Raw genomic sequence first — 14,721 nt, 5'->3', positions numbered from 1 at the left:
TGAAGTAGGCACCCGGTGTGTTGGTGCAGACTGATTTCATGCCCTCTGATATCAGTGCATGGCTGAAGGTAGGGTATTTCCTTGCCCAGCACATTGCCAGACTGCTCTGGGCTGGCTCAGGGTTGGAGAGGGTCAGGGGAGAGGTGTCAAGGGAGCAGGAGTGAGGGTGAGGATGCCTGGGGTGCTGGGGGGCTCTAGCTTTGGGTTGGCCCTCAGTAAATGAGATCATGAAACCCCTCTTTTATCCCCCTTTAATCAAACATGAGGCAGAACTGGAGCCTTTGTCTGTTTGCCATCGTAGAGAGTAACCAGTGGGAGGATCCTGGGGACAGAGAGCCAGGCACTTAACTTGAAAATCAGTTTAGTGCAGTAATGTCATTACGTTTTATTGACCAAGCGTTTCCACGAGTGCTGAAAGGGGGTCATTGGGAAACCGGGATGAAGGAGTATGATGTCAGTTGTGAATCACATCCTGTGTGCGTGGACCACGCCAGCCCCAGTTACCAGCCCCACCAGGCAGAGGGATCTGTTTGCAGTGTCGGTCCTATGGCACGCATGGGAGCTGAGGCTGCTGTGATGAAAGGTTTTAGTGGGAAACTACAAAAACATGTTAGAGAAAACACTTTCAACGTATCTAAATCATGTATGGGGTTTTATTTCTGCCTGTTACATACCCCTGAGCTCTTTTGGGCAAACTGATAGTCATTAGACCAAGCTGTATTGCTCTGCAGTTTACTTATTGCAGGCTTGTAACTTAACTGTTAACAGAATAATATTTTCCCTCACTTGTAACTTATAATTTGGTGGATGTGCATTCAGCTCCTGTCATGAATTAAGCTCCCAAAGAGGTGTGCCACTGCTTTCCAGGCACTTACAGCCTTCAGCTGGCTGTTGAGCACAGCCAGATGCAAAGCGTTAGCACAATTGCTTGCAAAGTCCTTTTCTCTCACATCCACACTCAGTTAAGAAGTGAAATACAAGATCACTGTGACACCAATAAAGCATGCTGTCAGCAAGATGTGTAAGTTACCTGGAAGCTGAATTCCATTTGCAGGTGTCAGGGAGTTTGCTTTATGCATTTTTTCCTCAAGGATCAGCTCCTGTGATTGATTGCATTTACGTCACATGAATCTTGTTTCCATTTCTGGCATTTTTATGAAGCTTATGAAGGTGAGAGATATAGAACTGGGAGGTTTAGTAGAATGGTTTTCAGGCAGGAAGAGTAAGACTGGAAAAGATTTCCTGTGTTTGTTAATATTCAGCTGGGCCTGAATCTTTAGGTCCTGGTACTTTGCACTGGAGGCAATTCCAGAGCTTGTTACTCATAGGAAACTATTTTGGTATATGTGTTGGAAGACACCAAAATATTTCTCAACAAAACCACCTAGATGACTTTTCCCACACTTTTGTAGTTTTGGTTGCGCTGAACGTGCACAACGTCAGTGATCTTTGTGCACAGGAATTCCTGGTGCGGTCATTGTAAGCCGTATGTCCTCATCCCCCAGGGCTGGAGAAATGGCCAGGGTGAGGATCTAAGCCAGAGCTCGGGGCCAGAGAGCTGGGGAGGAATCACCTTTCAGTAAATAATACTGGATTTCTCATTTAAACAACACTTCTCATTCAGTGCTAGAAGTGATTCTCTTGGATGTTGTCCTTGCAGTAGTCACTTACCCTCATTTTCATTTAAAGTGAGTAAATCACTGACTTTTCTGGGGAGCAGAGAAAGGAGTGTGTCTGAAAATCAAGTCACTTTTACTCACGTTTCTAGAATAGATGTGAAATGCTAAGCTCTGGGTAGTGCAAATAGAGCTGAGGGTCGTTGAGATGAGTTTTTTTTTTTTTTTTTTTGTCCTCACAAATCATAATTAATGAACAGCATTTGTGCTACCATTTCTCCTGCACTAGTCTCCTCCCCAAGGCCAGTAGTGACCTTCTCCCCTGTGGGACCATCCCCACACGAGGTGAGATGGGGGCTCCGTGCCCATGTTTGCTGTCCACTGCTTGTGCTAGCACTGTTGGATCCCGACCATGCCTCTCCCACAGTGACACTGCTCCTCGTCCATTTCTGCCTTTAAGCAGATTATCATTTTCTCTCACTGTTCCTGTTTTCGGAGAAATAAAAGGAGATTCTTGGAGGGGTTTGCTGCTAAAATTTGTGTGTGCGCGCGTATTGGGGATTTATTTATTGTACTTCTAGCCACAAACAGTTTCATGTTTTTGAATTACTGCTCAGTCTCATTTAGTTTGGTTGTGACCTTGAGCCATACATTTCCAGGACTCTTGCTAATAGACCTTTTAAATGATGGCAATGAAATGCACCAGGCCCTTTGATAAGGGGACCGTTGCTACGTTGCATATTATTTTAATGTTATTCTACAAAATAACCATTATAATATCGTTATTATTATTTTTTTTTAACTCTGGTTTTATTTTGTCACACCAACATTTCAACAATCTACATTTAAAATATTTCCTCATTTGTGCAAAGCACATTTCTCTGCCAGGGGTAATGAAATGACCAAGCAGTGACCCTCATTTTTATGTTTCTCCTACTGTGAAGAGGAATTGAAGATGAAATGTAGAAGCTAATAGCTGTGCAGCCCCAGTGAATCTAGCAAATCTAAAGAGCCCAGCCATGGGATACATTTAAATATTAAAGCAGTTTTTATGTGCTCTAAACAATATTTGATGCAGCTCTCAGTATGCTTTAATCTGGCTAAATGGTTATTGTGTTATGTGTCCTAGCTGTAAAAACTGTCGAGCTCTTTTGTGGTCAGGGTACCTGTCCCCGGTGCAATTTTGGTTGTACATGGGCAAACATTAAGGATCAATCTGCAAAACAGATCTCAGACAGGTTCATGCTGGATGGAGCAGGCTGCTTATAAGCCATTCACATTTATTTAATATTTTCTTCCTGATGTGTATCGTGTGGCAATTGCATATAGGGTAGGGAGAGTGGTGGGGTTTTTAAGGGAAAAAATGGGAGCAACTTGAGCCAGCTCAGTCCTGGAAGGAGAGCAGCATCTGGCAAAGGGCTTGCTCCTTTACCTCCACCTGCCTACAGCGTGTTTTTGTGTGTTTGCATGGTTGAGATGTCTTCTTGTCAGCCTCATTGCTGAAAAAAAAAAAAACAAACAAAAACACAGAAAATGCCTTTTTTTGAGTAGGATTCCTCTGCTTCCCATGCACAATTTCTGATGTTCTGCCTGGGGGCCAGACCCTGCCTCGCATCAGCATGCCTGGGGCTGTGGCAGCGCAGTGAGGACGTGGCTCCCTTGGTGTGCCAGGGGCTGCAGCTGGAAAACCTTGACTTGAGGCTTTGGCTTGGTTGCTGGCTTGTGCAAAAAGCTGAATGCCTTCATTTCCTTGGTCTGTTTTGGCTGGCATCTTTGCTTCAGAAAGCAAAATTTTTGCTGGAGGTTTCCTGCTTCAGCTGGTGGGGTGTCTCCAGGTAGGGGCAGAAAGTTGTCCACATGCAGTAGGATGGGCACAAAAAGCACACATGGAGGTTTTCCTGGTTTTGCAGCCTTTCTGACAGAGCTTTCTGGTGTCCATTCATGATTAAGCTCAGGTTGTATTGTTTCCCTGAGGGCCAGAAATAATTTCTTGCCTCCTTTCTAACTGCCTCATTCATGAGATATGAAAGAAACCCTTTGCCGTTGCTCTTGCTGTCACAAATTTGTTGAAATATGCCAGTGACCTCAAAAGTGAGAAGGATACATATAAAACATTATTACACTCTATTTCTGTAGGAAACTAGGCTAAATATGGAAAATATACACATTCAGCTTTTTTTTTTTTTTTTTTTTTTTTCCCCCCTAATTGTTCTAATAAAACCCCACCACCACATCCTCTCCTTTCCCTCCTACCCCTCAAGGAAATTGCAGCCCACCATGCAGAGTGGTTGCAGTCGTGCTAAGGGGACAGAGCACTTAGCCTCTGGGAATGAGGTTTCTGAATTATCTCGAAGTCTTAGCCGAAATTACTTTAGTGATCTCCTTCTAATCCCAAGCGGGCAGTGATCCATATTATAAACCCTTTACACATAATTTGACACAATTAGCAGATTCTGCTTCTGAGACCATCTTGTGACTGGGAGGGAGAGAGCGAGGGCTGAAAATGTTACCTGCAGAGAAGATGTTACCTGCAGGGAAGAGAAGGCATCATGGGCATCCCAGGGCTGGGATAACTGAATCAGCTGTGTTGGGAAGCTGATGTTGTCCAGCTTAACAAAGGCCAGGCCTATGCTGATTAAAGAAAGCCTAGTTTATCCACTGTCAAAGGGAATATTTCCCTGTTTGTATTCCAAAAATAAAGCAGAGCATTGCACACAACTCCAGTGCAGGTCTCTTATGGGCTCTGTTACCTTTGGTCTATCCTGTTTTCTTTAAACAAAGCCATTTCCCGATTCTTATAACCGGCCCTCCTATTAGTAAGTCAAATGGAATGATCTTTGTGGGTATGACTCTTTTATGATTTTGCTAATGAACTTTCAGTTTTATGCTTCTTGTCTGATTAGTAATGCCAGAGATTTAACCAAGCAGAGATAATTCATTAGTCTGAGTCGTGGCTCCGAGGGCACGGTGTCACACCCGCCCTTCCCGCTCCTTGTGCTCCATTAGCTCTCTGGGCTCTGACATCTCCTCCGTTTCTTTCTTTTCTGAGGGCAAATGCAGAAGTCTTCTGCCTCATGCATGCATTGGTCATTCTTGACTCATCAGCAGTGAAATTCATAGGATCATTTTGGAAACTCTTGGACACTATTTTTTTAAGTTTGTCAGAAGTTTCATGCAGAGCAATGGAAAGAGAAGAAGCCTTTCATGGGCTCTGAGCTGCAGTGTAAAAAAAGATAAATGACTAATTGCAGCTTGTGGATGCAACTGTGATTATTTATGCTACAGTTCCTTTCCTTTTTTTTTGATGCTGTATTAATTTTCAGCCCTTACACTTCATAAATTAAATATCATTTAACTGTCATTTAGGCAGTTGCTGAACTCAGTGTATTGCAAAGAAGAAATGAGATTTCCTCATTGTTTCTATGAGAATGAATCTATGCATGGCTCAGTGTGTTGCTTGATCTTGTGCTCCCTGTTTGCTCGTCTTGGGGTTTATTCCTAGAACTGCTTTCTGGGGTTGGGAAGCAGATGCTCAGTGCTGGTGTATGGGTTAGCAGACCACGGCCTGGCTGCATTTTGGCATGTTGTACCAATTCTGAGTTAGAACCTGGTCCTGCCCAGTAGGATGGTGAATAGGCAGCAGCTTTTGTGGCAGGCATTCACCTGACAGAGCACCAAAACCATGGAAAGAACAGGTCTCCTTCCATCTGGTGCTAGGGTGAAACTGGTACAGCAGGGAGGAGAGCTGGGGGAAACAAGGGGGGATCCCAGAGAAAGCAGTTGTGTGCAGGTAGAGGGGACTTGCAGGGGTGAGAGAAAGACCTGTAACCATCACTGTTAGCATGGCATGGACCATAAGCAGTGGGTGCAAATCTGTATTCCTTGTGTACTCACAGCCACCACTGTTAGTCTGTCATTGACATGGCCAATGCAGCAGGTGAAGACTTGGGGGATTCTGTGCCACCCCCCCATGCTTATTAGCCCCACAAAAGTCATCCATTTTGCAGAATGGACACCAGTAATTGTCTCGTGCTGTGGGTTTTCCTCCCCGTGTATAGCGTGCAGGTGTTAACGGGACATGCCAGACAGAAGATGTCAGGATCTCTTTGTGATTATTTCCCCGCTGGCTAACATGTGCCCTTCTCCCTTCAACTGCTGTTGCTACAGAGGGTAGGCAAGATCTAATTAAAGACAAGGAGGGATGGATCTGCATATGTTGCATGTGTTTGGGGACTGTCTGGCTCGGAGGAGTAATAATTGGCTACAGGGCCTTTCACCTCTGTGGCATGGCTCTGAATGCAGATCAGCCCAGACAGTGACTTTTAATGTCATTACCATGTGACAGCTGTTTTCCGTGTGAAATTAGCTGGTAGCCTTAATGCTCTTCCTACAGGAAACCAATATCGATAATTACCACAACAAATGGTGCTATTAGCACCCTTTAAAAATATATATAATTTAAAGTTTAATGAACATGCTTCAAGTATAGATATTGACATGTGTTGTAACAACACTGAAATCAATATCACTCCACTTAGCTCCATAGCCAAGACCGTGTATATAAATACGTGCTGGAAGTAAGTACTGGGGGTACAGTAAGATGTAGTAGTAGCTTCTAACTGCAGGGCTCTAGCTTAACTCATGAAAACTCCTTTTGGGGTCCCATCCATTATACTGGGCACGCGAGCTTGTAATGCATTTGAAGTTACTGTGTGACTATCCCCTAAACATGTAAAAATCACAGTGAAGAAACATCAACAAAAAAAGGTCAAGGTATTCAGGGAATAGTCCTTCTTGATAAATGACTCCCATTTCCATGGTCAGAGCTGTAAGGAGAGATATCTCTTATTAGACCAGCTGATAGAGCTGAATGAAACAGATAAGATTTTGGGCACATGGACTCTCTTTTTTTTTTTTTTTTTTTTTTTTTTTTTTTTTTCCCGTGTCAGCTCTAGATTAACTCAGCAGCCCAGCTCTTATTAAAAGCTTTTGCACTTTGCCAGCTGTACCTGCTTTGTCTCAAGAGGCATGGTACCTCCTGATTCACACCATCCTTGCTGGTGGCTGTGGTCTGAACTGCAGACCCTTGCAGAAGGAAGTTTTGGCCTCTTGCTCTGTGGGGATAAAACAACCCTGTAAGAGACACCAGGGAAAAGAGCTGTGGTGGAAAGCTGACCTCAAATTCTTCACTTGTGCCCTCTGATACCTCTCAGAGCTGTGTTCTTCATCGCAACCCTGACCACAGCACTGGTACAGCTGTGAAGTGTCACCTCTTTCTCCCACCTGAGGGGGAAGCTAAACAAGAGGTTGGGAGTTTTAACTAAATGTGTCGCTGTTTTTAACTTAATTTTAATGTGTTTTAACTAAATGTGTGGAGAGCAATGCCACTGAAGTGAAAACCTATGGAAATATGTTTTTTAAAAAAAGAGCTTTTTGCCACATGTCCCTCCAGGACCAGTGAGAAAAACACCTCCAACAGAAGAGTCCATCTGTTTGCTGGCCATGGGCAGGCTGGGAAACCTGAGTCTGTGCTACTGCTCTTTCTTGCTTGGTATCATCATATGTTTCTGTAAAGAACAACTCCAGCACAAGAGGCTTGCTGAGAAAGGCACTGCCTCACCTCACTCTGAGGGGTGAAAAAAATACCTGACCTCTTGACATTTTCCATAACAAGGAATTATTTTCTCCCAGCAAAGCCTTTCAAGCTGACCAAGGGAAATGTTCTCAGCCTGTTTCTTGCTTATGGTCTTTGTAGATTTTTGACTTGTTTGATTCTGTAGATTTCGATGCAATGCCTTCCTCATCAAAAATCCTGTAATGCCTGCATATGCATACACTATTATGGTAACTCGCTCTCCTCGGGTCAAAAACGATTAAACCCTTATAATTCTGCAGCCCCCCATAATACATGAAACTCCTCCTACTAGGTAATGAAACCATTATTCACTAACAAATTGAACATGCAAGACCATGACTTTTATAAACAGGTAGGGTGTTATCTGTTAAGGAAGAGAGCCTCCAGGCTATCACAGAAGCACATAATTTACATGAAGTGAAGGATGTTCCTGAGATCCTGGAATGACATGGTGGCAGAGGTTATCTTTCATTGCAAGGACAAGAAGAGTGGCTTCTCAGGCTTGGTTTCTTGGGGTCTCCAGAGTGTTTTTAAAATAGGTTAGAGAAGTATCTGTCAGGAGTGATATAGACAGAGTTCCCGTTCTTCACCCACTGTCTGGGTGGGAAGAAAACCTCCTGAAGACTGCCCCAGATCTCTCTTGTATGATTCTGTGATAGGTTCCTGCCTGGACAAGTACAGGAACCAGTCTCAGCCAAAGGAGGTGGAAAAGTTGCCTAACATGGGATTATACAGCTAGGATAACTCATGGGCTAACTTGTGGCCGTGCACCTCCTAGCAGTAGACCATAGAACAGACTGCAGGCAGGTTTTACTGAGCAAAACCACTGTATTGCTAAGGGACCTTCTTCTGCCACTCAGCAGTCCTTGCTCCTGGAGTTCTTTCTGCACTGTGACACAACCTGCATGCTAGGAAGTAAAAGTTTCAGCAACATGCATGGCAGCACTTCTGTGTTGGGACTCCTTGGCTAGCCCTTCGTGCCACCCTCTGCTGCGACCCCTGTGCTGTCACGCACTTGAACCTTGTGCCCTTTATAAGGCCTGGCTGACAGGGCCCCACAACACAGGCATGGAGGAGACGTGGCAGGTTGAGAAATACTGAGCTGTAGTATTGACCTGGGCTTTAAAATGTCTGATTTTACAGGTGAAGTGCATGGCATGGGGCTCGGGAGTAGAGGAGTGGTGGTTGTTTAGCAATTGGGAATGGAAACAGTGTCTTGTGTAGGGGAAAATTTAGTGACAGGAATGAGAAGAAGAAACCCATGGACACGTGTTACTTGCAGAGGTTCTCCATGTCTCAGCAGGACAGGGGCCTTTTCATTGCTGCCTCATGGAGGAAGCAGCCTGTCCTGCTCCAGATGTGTTTTATACCTCCATCACATGCTTCTTGCTGCGTGAAAAGCAATTCCCTCACAAATGGCCCTTCATTAGCTGTGGGGTCATGTCAGAAACAATCACTGGTGTATCGCTGATGTGGCCAACGTGTCTTGTGAACTCTCTGACCCTAGCAGTCAGCAGGATTTCTTTATGAGAAGTGCTAATACGAAAAGCATTAGCATTAATGAAAGAGCTCTCGACCTGCTTGGTGAGAGGGGTCAGCAGAAGTTTACAGACACCTTTGCCTAACATTCCTATCATGTCTTGGGTCTCGTCTTGTTTTTCATGGGCTCTGATTAATAATATAATTCTCAAGTTCTGCTACGGTCTTTCAAGCCAGCAGGAATCTAGAAAATATGGAGGCCGCCCTAACTGCCCGCCATCACCCATTTTGAAGATTTGTTGTTGAGAAACCTTACCCTCATGCTTCTCCTGACCAGGTTAGGAACATCCTTAATGAACAGAACAGCAGTTTTCCAACATCTCTCAATCCAAAACTTTCTTCCCAGAGGATGCAGTGATACATATTGGAGGACCTGAACAGTCCTTAGCAGCTACAAAGAATATTGCAGAGGAAGACTTCAGATGACAGAAACAGGGGCCCTTGTGCTCTTCCCTGTGATCCTGGGGCACTGAAGGGGACTCAGCTGCTATGGCCCCGTGCTGGGAAATGAAGGCTTGGTGGCTCAGGGGTCTCTTGGCATGCTGAGAAGGGGGAGAGCACTGGAGATCTTTCTAAGTGAATGGCAAACCACTTTCACCTGCAGGATGGGCTTCCTGTGTCTATAAAGATGTGGGCAAATGTAGATTAGAGTCTTGCATATATTTGGGATTTCTGGCTCTCTTCTTTGCAGCACCAACTGGTGTATTATGTTTAATTTCTGCCCCTAACCTCATGCCAACTGCAGCGTTGATTTACAGCTGTGCTGAGCAGCTGGGAGTGGAGAAGCTATCAGTAACTGTTTGGTCAGCCTTACAGAAGTGGTGTGATGTGCACAGGTAGGAGCAACGACTGTGGCAGTCTCAAGACAATGGCATCTTTTTGTTTCTTGTCTGGAGTGCTCTCCTGGCTGTCTGGCATCTCACGGAGCTGGTTACATTTCAGAGAAGAAATATGTGGATGCTTGCCCGAGCTATGGGGCTAAAAGTTCACTTAAAAACAAATGGCATTTCATCTGTCTGACTCTTTGTAGGAGATGTTTACTTACCCCAGGAAGGTGATTGTATCAGCTAGCTTTGAATCTTAAGTGTCCTTACCGGCATGCTTTACTTTGATGGGAATAATTTACTCACTGTGATCTTTCAGTTAACTTTCCTTGCTCGATTGAAATTTTCATTCTTTAGGATGGGGTAACCAAACCTCAGCTTTGCTGAAGACATGGGACAATAAAGAGAGGTGGCGATTCCTGCTCACAAGTCAGCCTTGTGGTGAGGCTGCCAGTGACTGCCCGGAGCACAGAGCCTTCTGTATGACGAGTGTGGGGCTGACACGTGCACCGTCCTCTCAAAGTCCATATCTACATTCAGCCTCCAGGAGCTGCAGCTCTTCTAGGACCACTTACAGCAGGCCAGGAGGGTTGAATGACTAAGGGTGGAAAGTGGGAGTGCTGCAATGCCAGGGACTTCAGTTCTTTGATCCTTGTTACCCAGTGTCACCAGATCTCACCTTAGAGAAAGAGAAGAGGCTGCCCGGGGAGAGGTGTGGAATATTTCATACCCCGGTTAGGGTAAACATTAGCTTCTGTGGGAGTAGCTTTATTTCTGGATTTGTTATGCTTGGTTTGTCTCGCTGGCTTTAAATATTTGTACAAGCGACTAGAGCTATGCAAACTGTGCCTAAAGGAAATGTGAAACAGAGGACAAGAACTAACTGGAGGTACCAAAATTTGTCAGTGTCCTAACTGAAAATATTATGATGGAAACTGAAGAAATATGGGAGAAGCACAGGGAAGAAATTACTTTCCTCCAACCTGAGGAAGTGAAGGTCCAGGGAATATGACAGAGAAGCTCGAGGTGAAAGCGTCTGTTTAAACAGGTTTATAATTTACAGTGTCTTTGAAAGCACTCGTTTATTTGTGTTTAGACAAACCAATAGGTTGGGAGAGTGCTTGTAAAGTTACCGCTCAGACATGTTGGCTTCTGCTGTGGTGTTTATTGTCAATATTTACCTTGATTTTTTGGTAAAGATTTACAAAAAGTACAGTAGCATTTTAGCAACTGTGCAGATCTGATCAATGTAGCTTCTGTCCCATAACCCAGGCCCTGAGTGGTGTTACAAATGCTCATTGCCATTCACACGAGGCAGGGCTGTTCACCACTCCTACAGGGAGCGAGTTTGGGCAACGGTGCTGGGATTAGAAATACCTAAGCCTGGGACACGCCACCCTACTGACACACAGCCTCCCACATATCAGGTCACAGGGCTACATTCACAAGTGTTGTAACTCTAGCTGAAAACAAATAGGTGTTTTTTAAATGAATCGATTCTTTCCTGCCAGCTGCTGTAGTTGAAGACAATGCTTATTAAGAAAAATACAGTACTGCCAAATGGGAAACCCTGAGGAGCAGAGATCTCTTGATATGCAGGGAATGGCAGTGGTGGGGAATAGTTGCTTGGAGTGCAAGTACACTGGGGTCTGCCTGTGCTAAAGAAATGTTTCATTCCTGCTGCCTCCTTAACTGCTGCTTAAAAACAACTCATCTGACAGTACTAATGGCATAAGCTCATTAGAGTGAGAGAGAAATGAGGGAATGGGTTTCCTCTAATGGCATTGTTCTGTAGGCCGGTACCTGAAAATCATTTCTAGCTCCAGTTTTCTGAATGGGGAGGGGTGGGGAGACCACTCACTTTGACATGATGTTAATGAGACCTTGGCTGCTGAGTTCATCCCCTGGAAGAAAGAGGGGAGGTACCTGAGTGCCAGGATTTTCATGTTCATGACTTGGCTTGGACACCTTAAGACTTCCCTCTACTCAATGGAGAGCTGCTTTTGTCTTCTTCCCCAAAGCCAGTCACTCACTAGAAACAGCCAGTGCCATGTCTGAAAATTGTCTTTCCAACATAAGAGAGGGGATAGCAGTCAACCAGGCACTATTTTGGGGCAGTGCAGAAATGAACCCCCCCCTGCCTCATTCCAGTTCCTTGAGCCATCAGTTCTACTGCGTGAAACTCTGTTTTGATATTACTCATGGTTTCGGCTGGTTGGTTGCCTCCAGACTGTTCACTCATTCCTTTGATTGCAAGCAAGCAGGAATCTCATTCAGAAATTGGAAATGTTTCCTATTGTTTCATGAATACTTAAAGGAAATAAAGTCAAAATATTCTGCAGAGTGAGGGAAAGACTTAACAGCCTGCCAGCCCCTTGGAGCGGCATGTGGCTCGTTCAGCTCCGGGAGGAGCCTCAACTCATGCCCCCAGCTCCCTGAAGTATTCACGTGTTGTAAACTGCTGCAGACACTTCTGCGAGCTGGCAAAAAAAAAAAAAAAAAAGCCTGCTGAAACTTGCTGCATATGAGGGTAAGATATTTTCCATTCCTGCTCTTGCAAAGCAGCATGTCTCGGTGGATGGGCTTCATTCACTACTGTACGTGCAAATACTCCTCCTAGGAAAACATGCAGGCTTCGGAAGACAGCACCCGACAGAAAGGACTATGTCTTTTGCCTCTCTTTTCCAAATGAATTTGTGAGCACAAGGAAAAAATGCCTTCAGGAGGTTTAAAAATAGTTCTCATAGCTGGAATATTTTTGCCATATTTTCTACATAACCTTATCCACTCTTACTCCCCTGTTAAAAAGTGCAGCTGGAGAAAAATAACAGAAGCAGCAAGTGCTATCTGAGAACTATTTAACGTGGTAGCGTTGTTATCTAACAGGATTTGAAAACGATATCTTGGAAAATCTTAATTTTTAAAGCTTCATGTTCTGGCAAACGGTGTGCTAGAGATTAGCACTGCAGTTATGATTAGAGCACAATGTGCGTTATCCCCCGATTTTCCCTTTCATATAGCACATTATGCTAATCGCACTGTACTCCATTTTTCAATAAAAGGTCAACAGTGCACTGTTTGTGCAGAATGTGCAATTTAAACTTCATGTCTGTCATTAGAGATAATCTAGGTTTGCTGTATCAAGTGAGGTTGTCATAGAAACTAGACCTGAGATCTCTGTTTACAGCCTTTGGAGAATAAACACTTTGCATTTATTTCACTGAAAAATAGGCGAACAATTAAATAAGGTTTGAAAACAAAACCATAATGGCCCAGAGAGAGATGTCATTCATCAAAAATCAATATATGTTATGCAGCTGGTAAACTCAAAGCATTCAAGCAGTTGACTGACAGCAATAGTGAAATATTTCCCAGGGGGAGTAAGAGAGTAACTGATAGTGTATCATAATGCCTGGAGCGGAATTAATTTAAATTTGCTAATAAGTTTTGTTCCAGGAATTACAGAACTGAAGAATATTTGTTTAAATTGTGCTTTATGTCAGGTAAGGCTTTTTTTTTTTTTTTTTTTTGTGTGTGTGTGTGCTGGCTGTATGGATGCTTTTCATAGTGTTAAGAGGTATATTAGTGTTGTTTTTTTTTCCTATGACATTCCTTATCTTTCTATCATAACTAAGCTTTTCACTGTGGATTGTAGCAAGGTTTACGGGCATCCTAAAAATATCTCTGGTATCTGCAGCTTCATTAGTGAGCAAAAGGCCTTCGAGCTTACACCAGGGCTTTAACTTGCTCTTTCTGTGACATGCCATTAACTTGTAGAGCTCACCTTTGCCAGGCAATGGTATTTAGCAATGTTTCAGAAAAGGATTGGGGAAGTATGTGGACAAAGATGGCTTCTGTTTGTATAGTACAGTAAAATCACCAAGTCTATCAATCTCTGCTCCTCAGGGCATAATCACATTGCCAGCTGGGTGTTTATGGAGGGCTTTTGTCAATGGCATAGCATTACTCTACTGACAAGATGAATTATGTGGATTGTTTGTCTTCCGAAGCATCTAAATATTGCCTGATGTCCACACACACACAGTCTCTTAAAAGCATGAATGGACGGTTTGTTTACCACAGCTTTAGCCACAAAGACATAGCCCAAATGGGAGGCCTTGCCAGCTTTTGAAAAGAAGGTGAAACAGGAAAATGAAGCAAATCTAGACACAAGACAGAATAGCTGGCAAAACCCACAGCTAAGACAAGCTGAACAAAAAGCTTTTAATATTTTTCTGTGTCAGAGTAAGCACTTCCCTCCCAGCAGACCGGTCAACTGGATTCTTCCAGGTGGGACGTGGCCACGCTCTGCTTTTGTGGTATGGAGCAAGAGGCTGAAGCCTGGTGCTTTCTGTGGGTGGGAGCTGTGCACAGCTCTGTTTGCTGGGGTGGACTTCTCTCCCTTTCTGCCAGCAGTGAATGTGATCTGTTAGTCCCTAAGGGTTGTCCCCATTATCACATTCTCCTGGGAAACAAGAGGGCAACTTTGCAAAGGGTCACCTTTGTTGTGTTATGCCACTGGTGAATTCGGTCTTTCAGGGCTACAGAGTGCCCTGTGTCTAAACCCTGAAATGACAATTGCACCAAATACAGGCTGATGTTCTGCCATTTGTAAGGCATCAGCTCTGAGAAGCAGCCCTTGTTTTTTTGTGGAAGTGTTCTCTTACCAACACAAAAGTGCTTGCGCAGTAATCTGTAAATGCAGTTTTTCTACCTTTTCAGAGCAGAAAAATCTTCCCATACTTGACATGTTTGCTCAGCAGCACAAACTTCCCTTCTAATTATCTGCTCTATTTGTGGTTCTTGACCTCAGCTGCATCAGTAACATGGAAGGTCTGCGAAATAAGTCCTGGCTTGTTGAACCGCCATTTGAACAATTTTCATGATTCAATATAAAGTGAACCTGTGCTAGCAGGAAGATGGGCCTTGAAAAACATTTTCTGTTATGACTGTGCTGATGTTGGGTGACTGGCATTGCACTGGATGGAATATCGAGAAACCCATCGACCGTAATAAGTTGTTTATCCAGGTCTTAACTTCCCTCAGAGTTTTTCCTGTAACTGTGCCGTGTTAGCACAGGGGCCCCGAGTCTATGGACACCTTCAAA

General features: G+C 44.1%; 1 protein-coding gene across 9 annotated transcripts in view; it reads left to right on the top strand.

The window, feature by feature from the left end:
- The first annotated feature begins 981 nt into the window (after window positions 1-981).
- The window catches only part of LOC311439357 (uncharacterized protein), a 95,787-nt gene continuing 82,047 nt past the window's right edge, over window positions 982-14,721 (top strand). For 7 of the 9 annotated variants that reach the window (XM_084524933.1, XM_084524932.1, XM_084524935.1 and 4 more), the window contains exon 1: window positions 982-1,021. The gene's annotated coding sequence lies outside the window, so the exon portion shown is untranslated. Of the gene's footprint in view, window positions 1,171-14,721 lie in introns of all 9 variants that reach the window. The other 2 variants (XR_014694670.1, XR_014694672.1) reach the window with 1 other exon arrangement.

This window comes from Aythya ferina, assembly GCF_964211825.1.
Source record: "Aythya ferina genome assembly, chromosome: 7".
Taxonomy (NCBI): Eukaryota; Metazoa; Chordata; class Aves; order Anseriformes; family Anatidae; genus Aythya; species Aythya ferina.
Note: the sequence above shows the minus strand (reverse complement) of the source record. Positions and strands in the feature narration are given on the sequence as shown.